We start from the raw sequence: 15,147 nt of genomic DNA on the forward strand, positions 1-15,147 counted from the left end.
ATGACAGAGCCTCGACCCGAAAGGCTTCAAGAGAGCTCCTCTGTGTTGGTGCATCATCGCAACAGAATTTAGTGCAGATAAGAGCATTCCTCCGCTTCTTCAGATCTCTAACATTATGTAATTCGAAAAGAAATCCGTAAAGATGCCGCTGCATGTATTTGCTTGTTTATCCAGAGAAAAGGAATAATTCACAGTAGGCCTAGTACCTGGGTTATACGCGACCTACACAGTTCTGGTTTCTACGTAATTGTGCACAGGTCGCAGCAAAATTGCATTTAAATAAATGTAATTTTCAATAATTCTGAAATTTACGTAATTCGCTTTTATAAGTAGGTAGTATTTTTTTTAAATATACTTTGAATTTTAGCTCGATCAGAGCTCTACAGCATTCTTTTGACCCTGTTGATCCTCTATAGGACTTTAATTTAATTTTTATTATTTTCATCAGTGTTTGTATTTCTTTTTTGTATTTACATGTGCTATCTGGTAGGATGGAAGAGAAGGCCTTATGGCTTTAATTCTGTAAGATTAAATAATCTTTTTATGACTGTGATAATCTTTTTATGACTCTTTTTATGACTGATTAAATTTTAATAATTTCCCACACTCCTCAAGATCAGCTGCGGGATATGGGGAATATGCAAGCCATGCAACAGTGAAGACTGCTGCCTCTTTAAATCAGTGATCTCAAAGTTACGGGAGTTTTACCTTTTAAGACAGCAAAATCTCACAGCCCAGGAGAATACAGAGCGGATGCTTCATCTTTACATACTAGCTTATCTTCTTTCCCGCAGGAAGAGTACTCGCTGGAAAGTAATGTTAGATATATAAAAGAAGTCGAGGTAAACGCCAACAAAACAAAAATTGGAATTCAAAGAGGCTTGTAATAAATATGTACCGATATATAAAATAAATAAATATTATGGTATCTTATAGTCTGAGTTTATGGTTTAAGAAATATTTTTATATTAAATGTATGTAGTGAATTTATATTTAATACTAAAATTCTAGTAAATTTCCGTCGATTAAAACACATTTTGACAAATTATATCGATTCTATATTCTGTTAAACTGATTCCTAGTCATTCGAAAATTATCTTGCATATTCAAACCTTATTTACATGTAGTTCTGAGTTCTGCGTAATTTAAATCATTCCATTTCAATTATTTAAATCGATGTTTTACTGTGTAATGGAAGATAAGAGGGGCAAGAGAAAGGGCAACAAGAAAAGTAAGAATGAGAAAATAAGAAAAATAAATTAGGAGAAAGACTGAATAAAGCCAGGGAAAAAATACGGAATTAGGCTCGGATACAGTCGCAAGTGTTTCAGGCGTCAATGCGTTTATGTGGTCTGGCGAAGTAAAATGCTACGAATTATTTTGAGCTTCGCATTACTTTCAGGCACACGAATCGTATCGTCAGGTTGCTGTTGTACACTTCACAACGATATCAGGCACAACAGACGCAGACACACTGCACTCGCTCGAGCCGCGCACGTCTTGTCCGTTCTGACGCTCGGCTTTAAGACGTGCTCTAGAATCTCTACAACGATGAGAATTGATTTTAGGCACACCAATCAATTCATCTCGATGCCCTCCATCACCCTGATTCCCTTTCATCTATTTCGTTTTGGCTTTTGAGCGACAATCTTAGACATTTGGAATTGTGCCGCCAAATTTCATTTTACACCAGCATCATTCGCTTGTTTTTAAATAGCACTGTACATCAATCTATTATATCTTAAAGAATTCTACATTCCCTTTCAAATGGCACCTCCACTCAGTCTGAAGTTACAGACGATACTAAAACAAAACGGCGCTGCAATCGGTGCTACTTTGTTCTACGTAACTGCGCTGTGATATCAACAGAAGTGATTGTTACGTTATTTCGTGCGTGATTATGTCCTCTACACGATGGTGTATGTTCGCTTAGCTCTAGGTTATGTAAGTTCTAAGATATAAGCGTTGACCAAGGCGTGTCGGGACGTGTCGTGTGTCGTTTTCGAACCGCTATCCAAGCCACGTGATGTGTTCATGTCAAAAATATGAACGTATGTTGGTAAAGGAGAAAAGATCTAGAGACTGGTCGTGAGAATCAATTCCGTTATGGAACGAACAATTTATTTTCTGTAGTTTTCGGTGTTGCCAGTATTTACGATGTTTTAGAGTCGATATTTATAATTATAATAATTAAATATGGAAGAGAGATTAGTTGGTTATTTTATTACAAGAAGGCCTTAATTATTCCGAAATAATTCTGGGATCAGACTCTGTGAAAAAAGCATAAGTAAACTAAGAAAATTGGAGTAAAATCTTATGCATAATTTTATTACACTGCAGAGTACAGAGGTGTGTTCTGCGTAGGTGAGAGATTACCAACAAAACAAAGCTGGCGAAATAAAATAGTGAAACGGAATATTGCGGCTGTATCAGCATCCCCGACTTAAAAATTAAAGCAGTTAGGACATACGCGTGATTACACGCAAAGGTCCTAAAGAACATTGCACTGTTTTGTGCGGACTGTACCTGTCGGCAGTGATGACGAATATGCGTCGAGTTAATTTAGAGCGGCTGTCTGTCCGTCCGTCTCGTCAATACACGGGTCAGCGCTTGTTATGCACGCCGCACGGAGGGGGGAAAAATATTGTCAGTAAAACAAATAAACAACAGAAGGCGGAGCAGTGGAGTCTGTTTTATTCAACAGTTTTTGACAATCGGACGACAATTGACGAGGGTTTCATTTGTCAACCTGAGAGGACCAATCACGCGCTCGCATCAATTACGCAACAAAGCGGCGCCAACGTTGTCAAGGAAACGAGCTGCATATGCATGTCACAGATGGGCCAACCTTAAAACCTCCCATTAAGCGTATTTTACAACGCAAATATCCTACTACTGACAGTTCCTAGCCAAAAATCAACTAAAGAGCTCTGGGGTCCACTACTGTCGTTCATATGGCGTATTTGGATGTACCAAGTGTCTTAATGCACAATGATGATAAAAAAAATTCGAAGTGGATTTTTTTGGTTTGCAAACATAATGAATTAAAGTACGGAACAGGGGGGTAAATATCACATTATATGGTCGGGCTTCACTTCATTCTGAGAGGAAGTAAGTTGAGAAAATTTGTCTGTACCTGTCAAAAACATAGGTTTTCAACATAAATCACAATCAGCGCACCGAAACCTCGAAATATAACCAGAAAGCGATAGCAAGCCTATACAGAGATTTCAATTTCGAACGCCTCCCGGCGTTGCTAGCTTTGCGCTCGACGTATTGTTTGTGATCACAAGAAGAGCGCCGGTTGAAACAGCAACAGAAACCATGTTAGTGATAATGTGAATGCTTACATTATGTCACGCAATAGCGATACTATTCATTAAAAAATATAATATAGACTTCATCAATTGCTCGTCATCGCTCTTGTGCTTAGGAAGTGAAAAATTAAGCTATTAATTACAATTCATTGTCATGTGGCTTCACAGGTGGTAGAGCATGTATTCATCATATATTCACTTTAAGATAGTTTTTAAAAAGTAACAGATTGAATTAGTTTTCATTGATTTAGAAAAAGCATACGATAGTATTTTACAATTCATTTTAATATATCAATATGCCTGGTAAATTATTAATAAGTATTTAATGAATTTCAATCTTAAGGCATATAAACTTGCAAATGTTTATTTGCTATTTAATCACAATATATGAACGTTTTCGCCGTTTAGGGCATCTTCAGATATAACAATACATATTATCTGGACCTATAATAACATATTATGCAAATAACAAGGAAAATAGAGAACAATATATGTGGTACATGAAATTCATGAGCTTTATGTAGATATAACATGAAACAGGATGAATATTAAGATAATCTTTGAATTTGAACTTAGACTGGACGAATATTTTATTTATACATATAGCTCATGTTACAATTAATATACAATGTTTAAAATTTGTCAATTATGTTAATTTTAAAATTTTAAAATTTACAATGATGATAATAAAATATTTCAAGTAGTCATGGCTGAAAGTTGTCATAAGTTGCAAGGTAGTATGCGTACTTAATGTTCTTGTGTTTTGTAATTATTTCGCTTAGAGAGGCCGTTGGCATTTGAATGTTGTTTGACGTTGATGACTACTTTACAATTGATATACGGTGATTAAATTAGTCAATGTTAAAATTTAAATTTTATAATGAAAGTGATAAAATATTTAGAGTAATCATGGCTGGGAATTGTAAGTTCAACTTCCTTAAGATTGAAATTCATTAAATACTTATTAATACGATAGTATTCCCTGGAAAATGATATGGAAAACATTGGAAATAGCAGGGATAAGCAAGTCCCTGTATTGTACAATAAAATAAATATAACAAAAACACACATCAAATGAAAACAGAATAAAAATTATCACAACCATTTTACAAAAGCAAAGGACTTCTCTAAGGACGCTGCTTATCACATATCTTATTCAAAATTTTCATAGATGCAAGTTTAAGAAATTATTGGACTACGAAATGAGGAACAATAGGATTTCAAATGTCAGAAAATATATTTATCTCTAACCTACTGTTTGCTGATGACCAGCTGATAATTGTTCAGGGCAATGAAGATGCTGACTATACAAGGTAATTCACGAGAATTTGCAGTCACTTACGGAATTTATTTCCGAAGACATTCTGAGCAAAAAATGTCAAACATATATGGTCTAATCTCAATATTTTCAGAATTACACTAATTTGAATTTGTTTGCAAAATACCATTATTCTTTAGTTTTAAGCGTAAAAGAATATTACAGATAAATAATAAGCTATTGAGGAGTATCCTTTCTTTAATTAGTACTCTGAAGCTGAAAATGTGTTGTGGATTCCATAGTTGCTTCGTACAGTTTTTTTTTTTTTTTTTTTTTTTTTTTTTTTTTTTTTTTTTTAAGTACAAAATTACATTTTCCTTACGTATTTGTCACAACAATTGTTACAAATCACGTCACCCTGGTAAATTCTTCAAGACTGAGCATTAGGATGCATAATTAAACTGTAATTAATTCCTAAAGTCGTATGATTTGTAACAATTTTTGTGGTCAGTGCGTAAGAATGATGTAATTTTTAGTTAAAAATTGAAAAACAAAATATGCACAAAGCAATTAACAACACATTTTTAGCTTCAGAACACTAGTAAATTAAAGAAATGATACTTATGAATAGTTTATTCTATATTTTATAATATTCTTTTAATCTTAAAACTAAAACAAAGGTATTTTACCAACAACTTCAAATTAGTATAACTCTAAAAATATTGATATTCAGACACGTGCTTAGAATGTCTTCGGAAATAAACTCCGTAAGTGACGGCGAGTCCTTGTGAATACCCTGTATATGCAGGGAATTACAGATAGAGTACATGGAGTGGGGATTGGAAATAAGTCTGAGCAAGACTCAATACATGACTGCAACGTAATATTAAAAAAGTTACAAACTTTAAATATTTAGGATCAATATTGCAGCAAAATGGATCATCAAGGCTAAAAATTGAGAGGCGAATATGTCAAGGAAAACGTACTATTGGAATAGTAAATTCATTACTATGGAGTAGTAACATTTTGGCTAATACAAAGAAAATAATGCGGTATTTATGTAAGCTTACTTTTAACAAGACCTACTTATTTTCGCCTTCTATTCATAGAAGTGATAACTAAAGCAGCCACACTTAAATGAATAAAATATCATTATCTGTTAGTAAGTGTTGGGTATCTTTGAACGCCAGTGAACTTCTTCGTTATTTAGCTACTGCTTACCTAACATAAATTTATCTTCTCTGAATAGCCTCTGGGGTTTTACACGCCCTCCTTTGTCCTCCAATTATACAGGAAAAGAGACCTTACTGAAAACAATGTTCACGGTGTTTCAGAAATAAACACGAATTTTTTTAGGGATGATAGGCGATCATTTTAAGGATAGGATGAGTCATTTTGACGGTACGTGACGCCAAAGTCGTCATTGTGCAACCTGGAGGATATGCAGCCAGCGGTATGATACTGCAATTAAAGGGGGGGTTTAAAAAAATACTGAAGTGATATGGAGTCTTAAGAGCAGAATGTCTACAGAAGAAAATACATTACAGAGAAAAAAAAAAGTTTGTATTCTAATTTGCTGGAGAGTATTTCACAATAAGTGTTCAAAAACTATCCGCCATTGCTCTGATTATACAACTCAAATCGTCGGACCGCGGACCGCCGAAGACACTGAAAAACATTTCATGTGCTTGATCTCTGACCACCTGCAGCAGCTGCAATTAATGTTACTAGTTGTTCCCAAGTATTACCAAAGTCTTGTATATAAAGTCACGAAGCTTGAGTTTATGAGGGTACTAGGAACAACAGACTGTGCAGGTACTATTTCGTATTGTCTGTAATGAGGCGATAGTAGCGATCCTAGTGGTTAGCAACTATCTATGGATGTATATTTACTACGTATTGAGCTTCGTGACTATATACTATACTGTGGTATTACGGAGTTCTGATATACAAGAGCATTCGTGTGTTTACACAAATAAAAATAAAGTGGCGTGAGGTCAGACAAATCTTTAACGATAATTAAGGATAAGCATGTCGAGATCTGTCGAGACGAGTAACGTAACATGAGGTGAGCAGTCAGTTATAAGCTGTAGAGCACCACGTCTTGGAAAGGTAAGCGTACCCGTGTAAACAGACTAAAGTAGACCTCTTAGTGCTCTGCCGACTGCCTAATCTCCAGATGGACGGGCGGCAATTTGCCATTGTATAGTGCCGAAACTACGTGTCTGAGACCAGAGACAGGCAAAATGTCTATCAAGCTTGCCCATGACTGTTTACGTCCTTCAGCGGGCTTACGTTTCGTATCGTTCGCCAGCCTGCAACCTTCCCTCACAAGCAGGCAGGCAGTGTGGTTGCACGTGACTCCCAAACAGTCCTAAGAGTGACCCGAAAGGACTGTTGGGTTCCGCCGACCTGCGCCAGACTGTGCCGCTTTCAGATGCATGATAAATATGAACCAAGTCATTCAAACCTGACAAGAAGCCTACAGATATAGACAAACTACTGAAAACTTAATTTGTTGTCTTCTGAAACGTACCGTTAATAAAGACAAAGAAAACTTTCTCGTCAACATAATATCCATTAAATGCCAACAGTTATTATAAATGACTTGCACTTTCCTTTTTCATCGTAGTAATATAAATTTAATGCAAAACATTCAAACTTTCAGCTTCATAAATAAAAAGAAATCTGTCCCTCAGTAGTTAAATAGCAAATCAATATTCTGAAGAACGAAAAACTTTTATACATTTTACAGGTATTCATGAGGCTTTTAATTGTCGATAAGGAAAAAGTTAAAATGAAATATTTTTCTATGATCTCCTCTCCCCTCCCCTCCAGTGTCAGTGGTAAGTCGACGGAAATTTCGAGTTTTTGGATAAATTTTTGCATCACGTCCACATAAAAGGGAGACCGAGAAATATTACAATTTTGCTTGTAACTCTGAGAAATGTCATCACACGTTTGATTAACTACAGCAAGCAAGTTCCTAATAATTTAGCTTTCAATAGCGGACTCCGTTCAGTCCGGGGTTCAGTTCTAGAGAGTCAACGGTACAACGAATTAGTATGGTTGTTAATTATTCATAAACATGAAATTGCAATTAAAAATAAATTGATACTATAACAATATCCCTACGTAAAATGCAAAGTTTATTTTCAGTAGTTAACCTAACAACCAGCATAATAGTTAGCAAGCCAACTATTACATTACGGTTAATTATAATCCTAATATGATTTTCATTAGTTCTATAATCGAGTTGTGTGATGTGAAACAAACCAATTCTCCACAGAGAATCCAAAACATTACTACTATCGAGATATATTGAATTAACCATATTTTGCGTTTTTTTTTAATAATTAGCCTATATTTAATTATTTTTTATTTCCATTTATTTTCTCTAGACCAAATCAGGTAGCCATTAACACTAACAAACACTACCATTCATTATGTGAATAAGATTTTAACTATTGGTTATAAAAGGACACTGTACCAACTACACGATTATCCATGGAATTACTCATAACGAGGCTGAATTCTGTAGACATGGGTTCGAGATTCTCCTAAGGATTACCTGTAATTCGCCTAGTAGCTATGAAAAACCTTCGACAAGACATTTAACTAATGGCGGGCAATTGACTTGCGCCATTCATCCAAGCATCTCCATCTAGTGGGCGACGCGCCTAAGCTTGTAGTTCTTTCAGCCGCCAAGAAGGCATTGCCCTTGGTGATCATAAGAGACGAACTACGTAGCACTGTAGGATAATTAATAGAGCAATGGTGGAATACCGATAAGGAAAACGAGAGTATCCCGTTAAAACCTACCAGCAGACGCCGACTTTGTCCACCACAAATTCCAGTTTGACCATCCGGGATTCGAAGCCGGATTGGCAGCGTGAAAAGCCGGCGCTTTAGCCGTTCGATTAGCGCTGTAATGAATAGTACAACAGCGGTTTTCTCAGTTCGCAGTTCCTCGCTTCCATCGGTTCAAGGTTCCCTTAAGAGTTGTGATTGAGAAAGCAGGCTGAGAGACAATTTTTTGCCTATGTATTACCCTACTTATATTTTCTATTTTTTAATCATTGCAATAAGTGAAAGTCTCAGGAATCTTCTATGCCACATCAATGAATTTAAGAATGCAGTTATATTGTCAGACTCCAAAGCAGCTATTCTATCAATAGTCTCTAAACACACACCTTCATCCCAAACAGCAGAAATAATTAAAATGCTCTCTCAATTAATATCACTCAATAAAAGAATTGCATTCCAATGGACACCATCCAATTGTGGAATCCTGGGAAACGAGATTGCGGATGCTTTAGCAAAGAAGGGCAGCACTGCTACTTACAGACCTGTTACTAAATCTACGTATTACTCTGTGAAAAGATTTATTAAATCTACATACTTAGACTTAAACAAAATTTGATAACACAATCTCAAGGTAAAAAATGGAACTCTCTGCATCATAATCTACAGTTAATTCTAGATTTACCACGAAAATCGTCTGTAGCTGCATTTAGATTGGCAACAGGTCATGATTGTTTGGCCAAGCACCTGCATAGAATTGGAATATATCAGTCCCCTAACTGCCCATTGTGCAACTCAAACCAAGAAATGGATTCGGAACACCTCAAAATCTGTGCTTCAGTGGCTGGCCATGATAATATCTTCGAAAAATATTGGAGTGCAAGAGGTCAAATGAATTTATTGTCAAACGCCTGGCATTAGAAAACAACAACAACAAACAACAACATATTTTCTATGTAGTCATTCTCAAATTACGTCAGTATCAGCATATTACCTTTCAGTGTGTTAACAGTTTATGGAGTTTGAAAGGGACGTTAAATAAAATTAAAGTACATTTCGAATGTGGAAAGCTTTGTCGTTTTCGCAAACACAGATATACAGTATTTGTTACATGAAGCCAGGTTACATCAAACACACACTACAACTGTCAGAACACACAAAAGGATACTTATATATGAATAAGCCGGACTAGTAGCTGTATAGGTCAGGCATAAAAATCTAAACGACCAATGAATTGGCAAAAAGTTTAGAGTTCAAACTCTGACAAAGTGTTACGAGTTGCAATTCACCAGTAACGGCTCAAAGAGCGGAAGAAACGCACCTCTGTGTAAGGATTAACACACAGAGGAGCTGGGACAGAAGCCTCAAGATGAGAGTCCCATCCTGCGCAGCGCCTGTAACGTGGCCAGGGGACATTAATGTCCCTTATCTCTCCCAAGATTCAAGTCGGACATACGCGTGCACACGAACTCACACAGACTATGTAAAATAGTGGGTAGCGTAGCTATGTTTTAATCTATTATCTAGCCTTGATTGAACTGTTGACAGCCATACGAGCTCAAGGATTGGCAGTGTAATTACATGCCATCCACCTTCCAATTTGGTAAAACCTCGAATAGTTCAACAGTAATAAAACAGGATTCTAACCTATGCCATATCGCAGCCTTTGAGTAAGACTCCCGTTCGCTAACTCCTAGACCGTGCTGGCGGTCCTTTATGTATATTCTAGATAGAACAATTTCGAAATCAACGACACGTTAAATAAGAATTAAAATTTAGATACAAATGAAAATTCTGATTGGGATAATAATAATCATTATCATTATCATTATTATTGTTTATTTAACCTGGCAGAGTTAAAACCATACGGCCTTCTCTAACACTCAACCAGGAGTGAAATTGCGATACAAACGACACTACAAATTTACGAAGTACAGCATACACACACACACACACACACACACACACACACACACACACACACAAACTGAAGTAGACATAATACAATGTAAATAGCAAGCCAGTAGAATTGAGACATAATATTATATAACATACAGAAAGAAAGGAAAAGGCATAATAAAATGTGAACAGTAAGTCGAAATAAATGAGAGATAGGCTACCAATAACAAGTATAAAAATATGAGATAACAATAATAATAACGATAACAATAAAGCATAAAGCATACAACGAACACAATATTTTTAGGTACACACCGCAAGGAAAATTATGATTAGAAGTGGCTCAAGTTATCACATGATAGACATATCATCGGGAAATATCACGAAATAAAGACAGATTAAATAAAATAAATATCAAAGGATATTAAAAATGTAGTGAATAAGTGGAAACATGCAATACAACACTTGTAACAATAATTTAGCTTGGCAAATCGTCATAAAATAATTTTCTAACTTGTATTTTAAAGATTTCAAGGTTCGGCAGCCCTCTACTTCAGGCAGCAGAGAGTTCCAGTGAAGAGAAGTAGCAACAGTGAAAGATGATATATACAGAGATGATGTGTGAAGTGGAATTTCTAGCGTGTTACCGCGTTGTGATCGAGTATTAATATTATGGTAGCGAGAGAGAGTATGGAAACGGGCGAATAAGTAAGAGGGGATGAAGTGTGTATAATTCCATATGAGAGAGAAAACGAGTAACTTACAAGTTTAAAACCTTTGGATTAAATTGATCATATTCGAAGTAAATAACATTAAAGATACAATGCTTCCAAAGTGTTCAACGAGATGAGAGGTTCTGGGATTTCTGCATTGTGCCAAAGATGTAGAAATGACGTTTCGGAACTATACGCCTATATCAGCTCCATAATTAGATTCTAACGGTTGGAAATGTAACAAAGAGCCATTCTTCACTATCAATAGATAAGTTTTCCTTATCTTAACTTTCCTGATTGAGTCGAAATTTACTTTCAAAACATTTCAAAGTTTTTGTAATTACGAAATGATGCAAAATTAAATTTCCCAATTATTAAATAATTGTACATTAACAACAAATTAAATTGTTACGTAACTACGCACATATTATAGGTAATGTCTATACTATCTCAGCTTACGAAGTACACTAGAATTGCTATATAATTATTAATTATTCTTATAATTTGTGCCATGGTAGAGGTTATCAACAACAAACAGCAGAGACCGGTGGTCACATGTCTTTATTTATGAACCCGCCACCATAATTTTGGCGTCATTCTATGTGGGCAACGAAGCACTCATAATGGGCTATTTACCAATCACTAGCAGCCGGGCGAATCGCCCACAGATGTTTGCCTAAATATTTACTCGGTCGAATCAAAGCGCGGCCGCGGGGAAACCCCGGAATAATCGCTGCATCTAACACATGTTGCCGTGGCAACCGATTCATTTCAACAACACGTAGATCATTTTCAGTCGGAAATTAATATATAGAGAAATATATATATATATATATATATATCATATTTTTGTCTACTAAAAAGCTATAGTCATATTACATCTAACGTTCCGAAAAGTTTTCGGTAGAGAAAAAACTGCCGCTTCATTGTTAGATACACTATCACCGTACTCTTAAGCATACAACAACCACCAAAATATAAGTTTACAGCCGTTTTACTACACACTTTATTACTAGGTTAAATCTCTTAGCCTTTCACTTATTAATTTTGTGTCTTTTTGCTTCTAGGATTTCTTTAACTCTCGTGAATAAATTAATTTTGTAACGATTATTTAGGGAGGAAAAAAGCTAAAATAAAAATCTTACCAGGTAATCACCCCAAGCAGGATTCGAATCCACGCTAGAGCACAGTCTCAAAGCAACAAACAAGCTCTCGAAACCCTGAGCTAAGCCGTGGTCTTCGGACAACTAAATGTACGCAATATACAGTGTTAAAAAAGTATCCAATATTTAGGAGGTGCTAGTATGCATCAAAACAAGAAAATACCCATAATGTCTAATAAACATGTGTCCTACAACACATACTTTCTGAGATCTGTACATTTGTTCATAGGTGGTGCTAAATTGACGTCCATTCATGGCAGTGCATTCCTCTGCCCTTCGGCGTAAGGAATCACGCACTCTGAAATTGACCCAGTTGTTCTTGATAATGAAAAGTCCAGGGGTTTTAGGTTTGGGGAACGAGCAGGCCAAGGTGTGGGGCCTCCGCAATCCAGCTGTCCTGAAATGTCAGCGTCAGATGTTCACGCTCATTGCGGAAAAAATGTGTTGGTGTGTCATCATGCATGAACCACATCTGTAGTCTGCTGACATGGGACATACTCCAGCAAGGAAGGCAATACGTTAATAAGAAAGTCCAGATAACGAGCCCCAGTTAACCTCTGTGGTAGCACGTATGGCCCTTAATCTATCGCCAAGAACGCCTGCCCATACGTTGATTGTTTCCTCAACTGCATGGGGAGTTTCATCAGCCTACATGCTGGTTACGAAAATTCACAACACCATCCCTGCTGAACACCGCTCATATCCGCAACCAAACTTTTGTTTTTAGTATTACTTGCGACGTAACAGTATTTCATGCCAGAGGTGTCGACTATGGTATGATTATCTGGTAGTCTGCTGTATTGTATGGCAGAGAAATGCACTGCCATAAATGGACGGCACACTGATCACCACCTATGAACAAGTGTTCAGATCTCATAGTATGTGTCGTAGGACCCATGTTTATTGGACTTTTTTTGTTTTTATGCACACCATCATGAATGTATTGAAGTTAGCATCGGCGCAACTTCCGTAAGGGATAATAATAATAATAATAATAATAATAATAATAATAATAACAATAATAACAATAACAATAAATAATTCGTGGCGCCAAAGACCTTGAAGGGCCCATTCCGACCAGGCGGCTGCTGGTCTCACGTTCACATGCCGAAGCAGAAGTGGACGATCATCCAACCAGAATGGAGATATCATGTGGTTAGCACGACCCCCCCACCCGTTATAGCTGGCTTTCGCAACCGGATTTCGCTACCTATCGTAGCTCCCCAAGTGCATCACGATGCTGGGTGGGCACCGGTCTAGTCCCATATACTGGCCGAAATTTCATGAAAAAATTTCTTCCCCATGAGGACTCGAACCAGCGCGCATTCCGTAACGCGAGTCTCAGCCAGGATATCTTAGACCACGACGTCACGGCGCGGGACATAAGGGAGAATGCAATTGTTAAAAGTTTTCTCTAGGATGCACAGAAAAATAAACCACGTTAAAAACAAATATCTTTCCATGCAAGATATAATCCTATTGCAATTACTAACAGCAACTTCTTATCTATTACATAATATGTTCTTAATTTCACCATATCATATTACACGCCGATTACAGCATCATAAAAAAGGAATGAAATCATGCTAGAGTTGCTGACTCAAGACGTGTACAATAATTTAACAGGTCGTAATAACCAAACCATGACGTAAGCAGACGACGCCAGGACTGCATGGTTTGGTGGAATTCTGTGGCAGGCCATGTGAACTCGCGCGAGATGATCGCCTTTATCAATTAATGCGGCTGGGAGCCCAGTGGGGCGTGTTGCCATGGAGATCGATAGCTGCGGAAACAAAGGAAACCAGAGCTGCGAGTGCGTGTGCCGGCTAGAATCTTGATTCTTCAGCTCAACAGACAACAGTCGCACGAAGTTTCACGCGTGCCGTAACACCTTCGTAAGTGTCAACTACTCAATTCGAAAATTTTCCCAGTTATTTCAATTTGGGTAATTTTATCTGGAGAGTCAAGTAGTTATTGCTTGTGACTTGAGGCTTTCACCGTTTTCAACGTGGTGCAAGATTTTCTTTTTGTATTTGTATAGTATAAAGATTGACACACATTCAACGCTTTGCTTTGGTGTTATACAGGATGATTCACTAGAATTAACCGCCACTTACGGAGCTTATTTCCGAAAACATTGTGAGCAAAAGATGTCATATAAACATGGTCCTAGCCACTGGCGTGGCTCAGTCTGTTACAGTGCTTGCCTGCCGGTCTGAAGCTGCGCTCGGGCGCGGGTTCGAACCCCGCTTGGGCTGATTACCTGGTTGGGTTTTTTTCGAGGTTTTCCCCAACCGCAATGTAAATACCAGGTAATCTATGGCGAATCCTCGGCCTCATCTCGCCAAATACCATCTCGCTATCACCAAACTCATAGACGCTAAATAGCCTCGTAGTTGATACAGCGTCGTTAAATAACCAACTAAAAAAAATAAAAATAAAAAATAAATAAACATGGTCCAAATCTCAATATTTTCTGAGTTACACTAATTTGAAGTTGTTTGTAAAACACCTTTTTTCTTTAGTTTTAAGGATAAAAGCATATCACACATAGTGAATAAGTACTCAGAAGTATCATTTATTTAATTGGCTAGTGTTTTGATGCGAAACATTTGTTAATATTGCTTTGTACAGATTTTGTTTTTCAATTTTTAACTAAAATTTACATCATTCTTACGCACTTATCACAATTGAAAGATTCAGAACCATAGTGGGCCAAGCGCCATTTACTAAAACAGTAGAAAACAAGGGTTAAAATGAAGAACCATAACATTTACAAGAGAGTATTCATCATTTATGCTGAGTCAAACTTCTATTTGTATGTAAAATTGAATGAAGATTTCAAATATGTAAAATTTAATGTAGCATGCCATTTAAAAAAGATTATTTTTTGCCACACTCTGCACATGAATCAATACTACAGCCATATGTTTCAGTTAGCTATCTCCAACAACTTGTTTTTTTTTTTTTTTGTATTTTTTCAAAAATGAATA

At 36.7% G+C, this 15,147-nt stretch overlaps 1 protein-coding gene across 1 annotated transcript in view; it reads right to left on the minus strand.

Moving 5' to 3' along the window:
• The window catches only part of LOC138693256 (uncharacterized), a 457,072-nt gene that overhangs the window by 342,780 nt on the left and 99,145 nt on the right, over positions 1 to 15,147 (minus strand). The gene's annotated exons all lie outside the window — the stretch shown is intronic.

Source organism: Periplaneta americana, chromosome 17 (assembly GCF_040183065.1).
Source record: "Periplaneta americana isolate PAMFEO1 chromosome 17, P.americana_PAMFEO1_priV1, whole genome shotgun sequence".
Classification (NCBI taxonomy): domain Eukaryota; kingdom Metazoa; phylum Arthropoda; class Insecta; order Blattodea; family Blattidae; genus Periplaneta; species Periplaneta americana.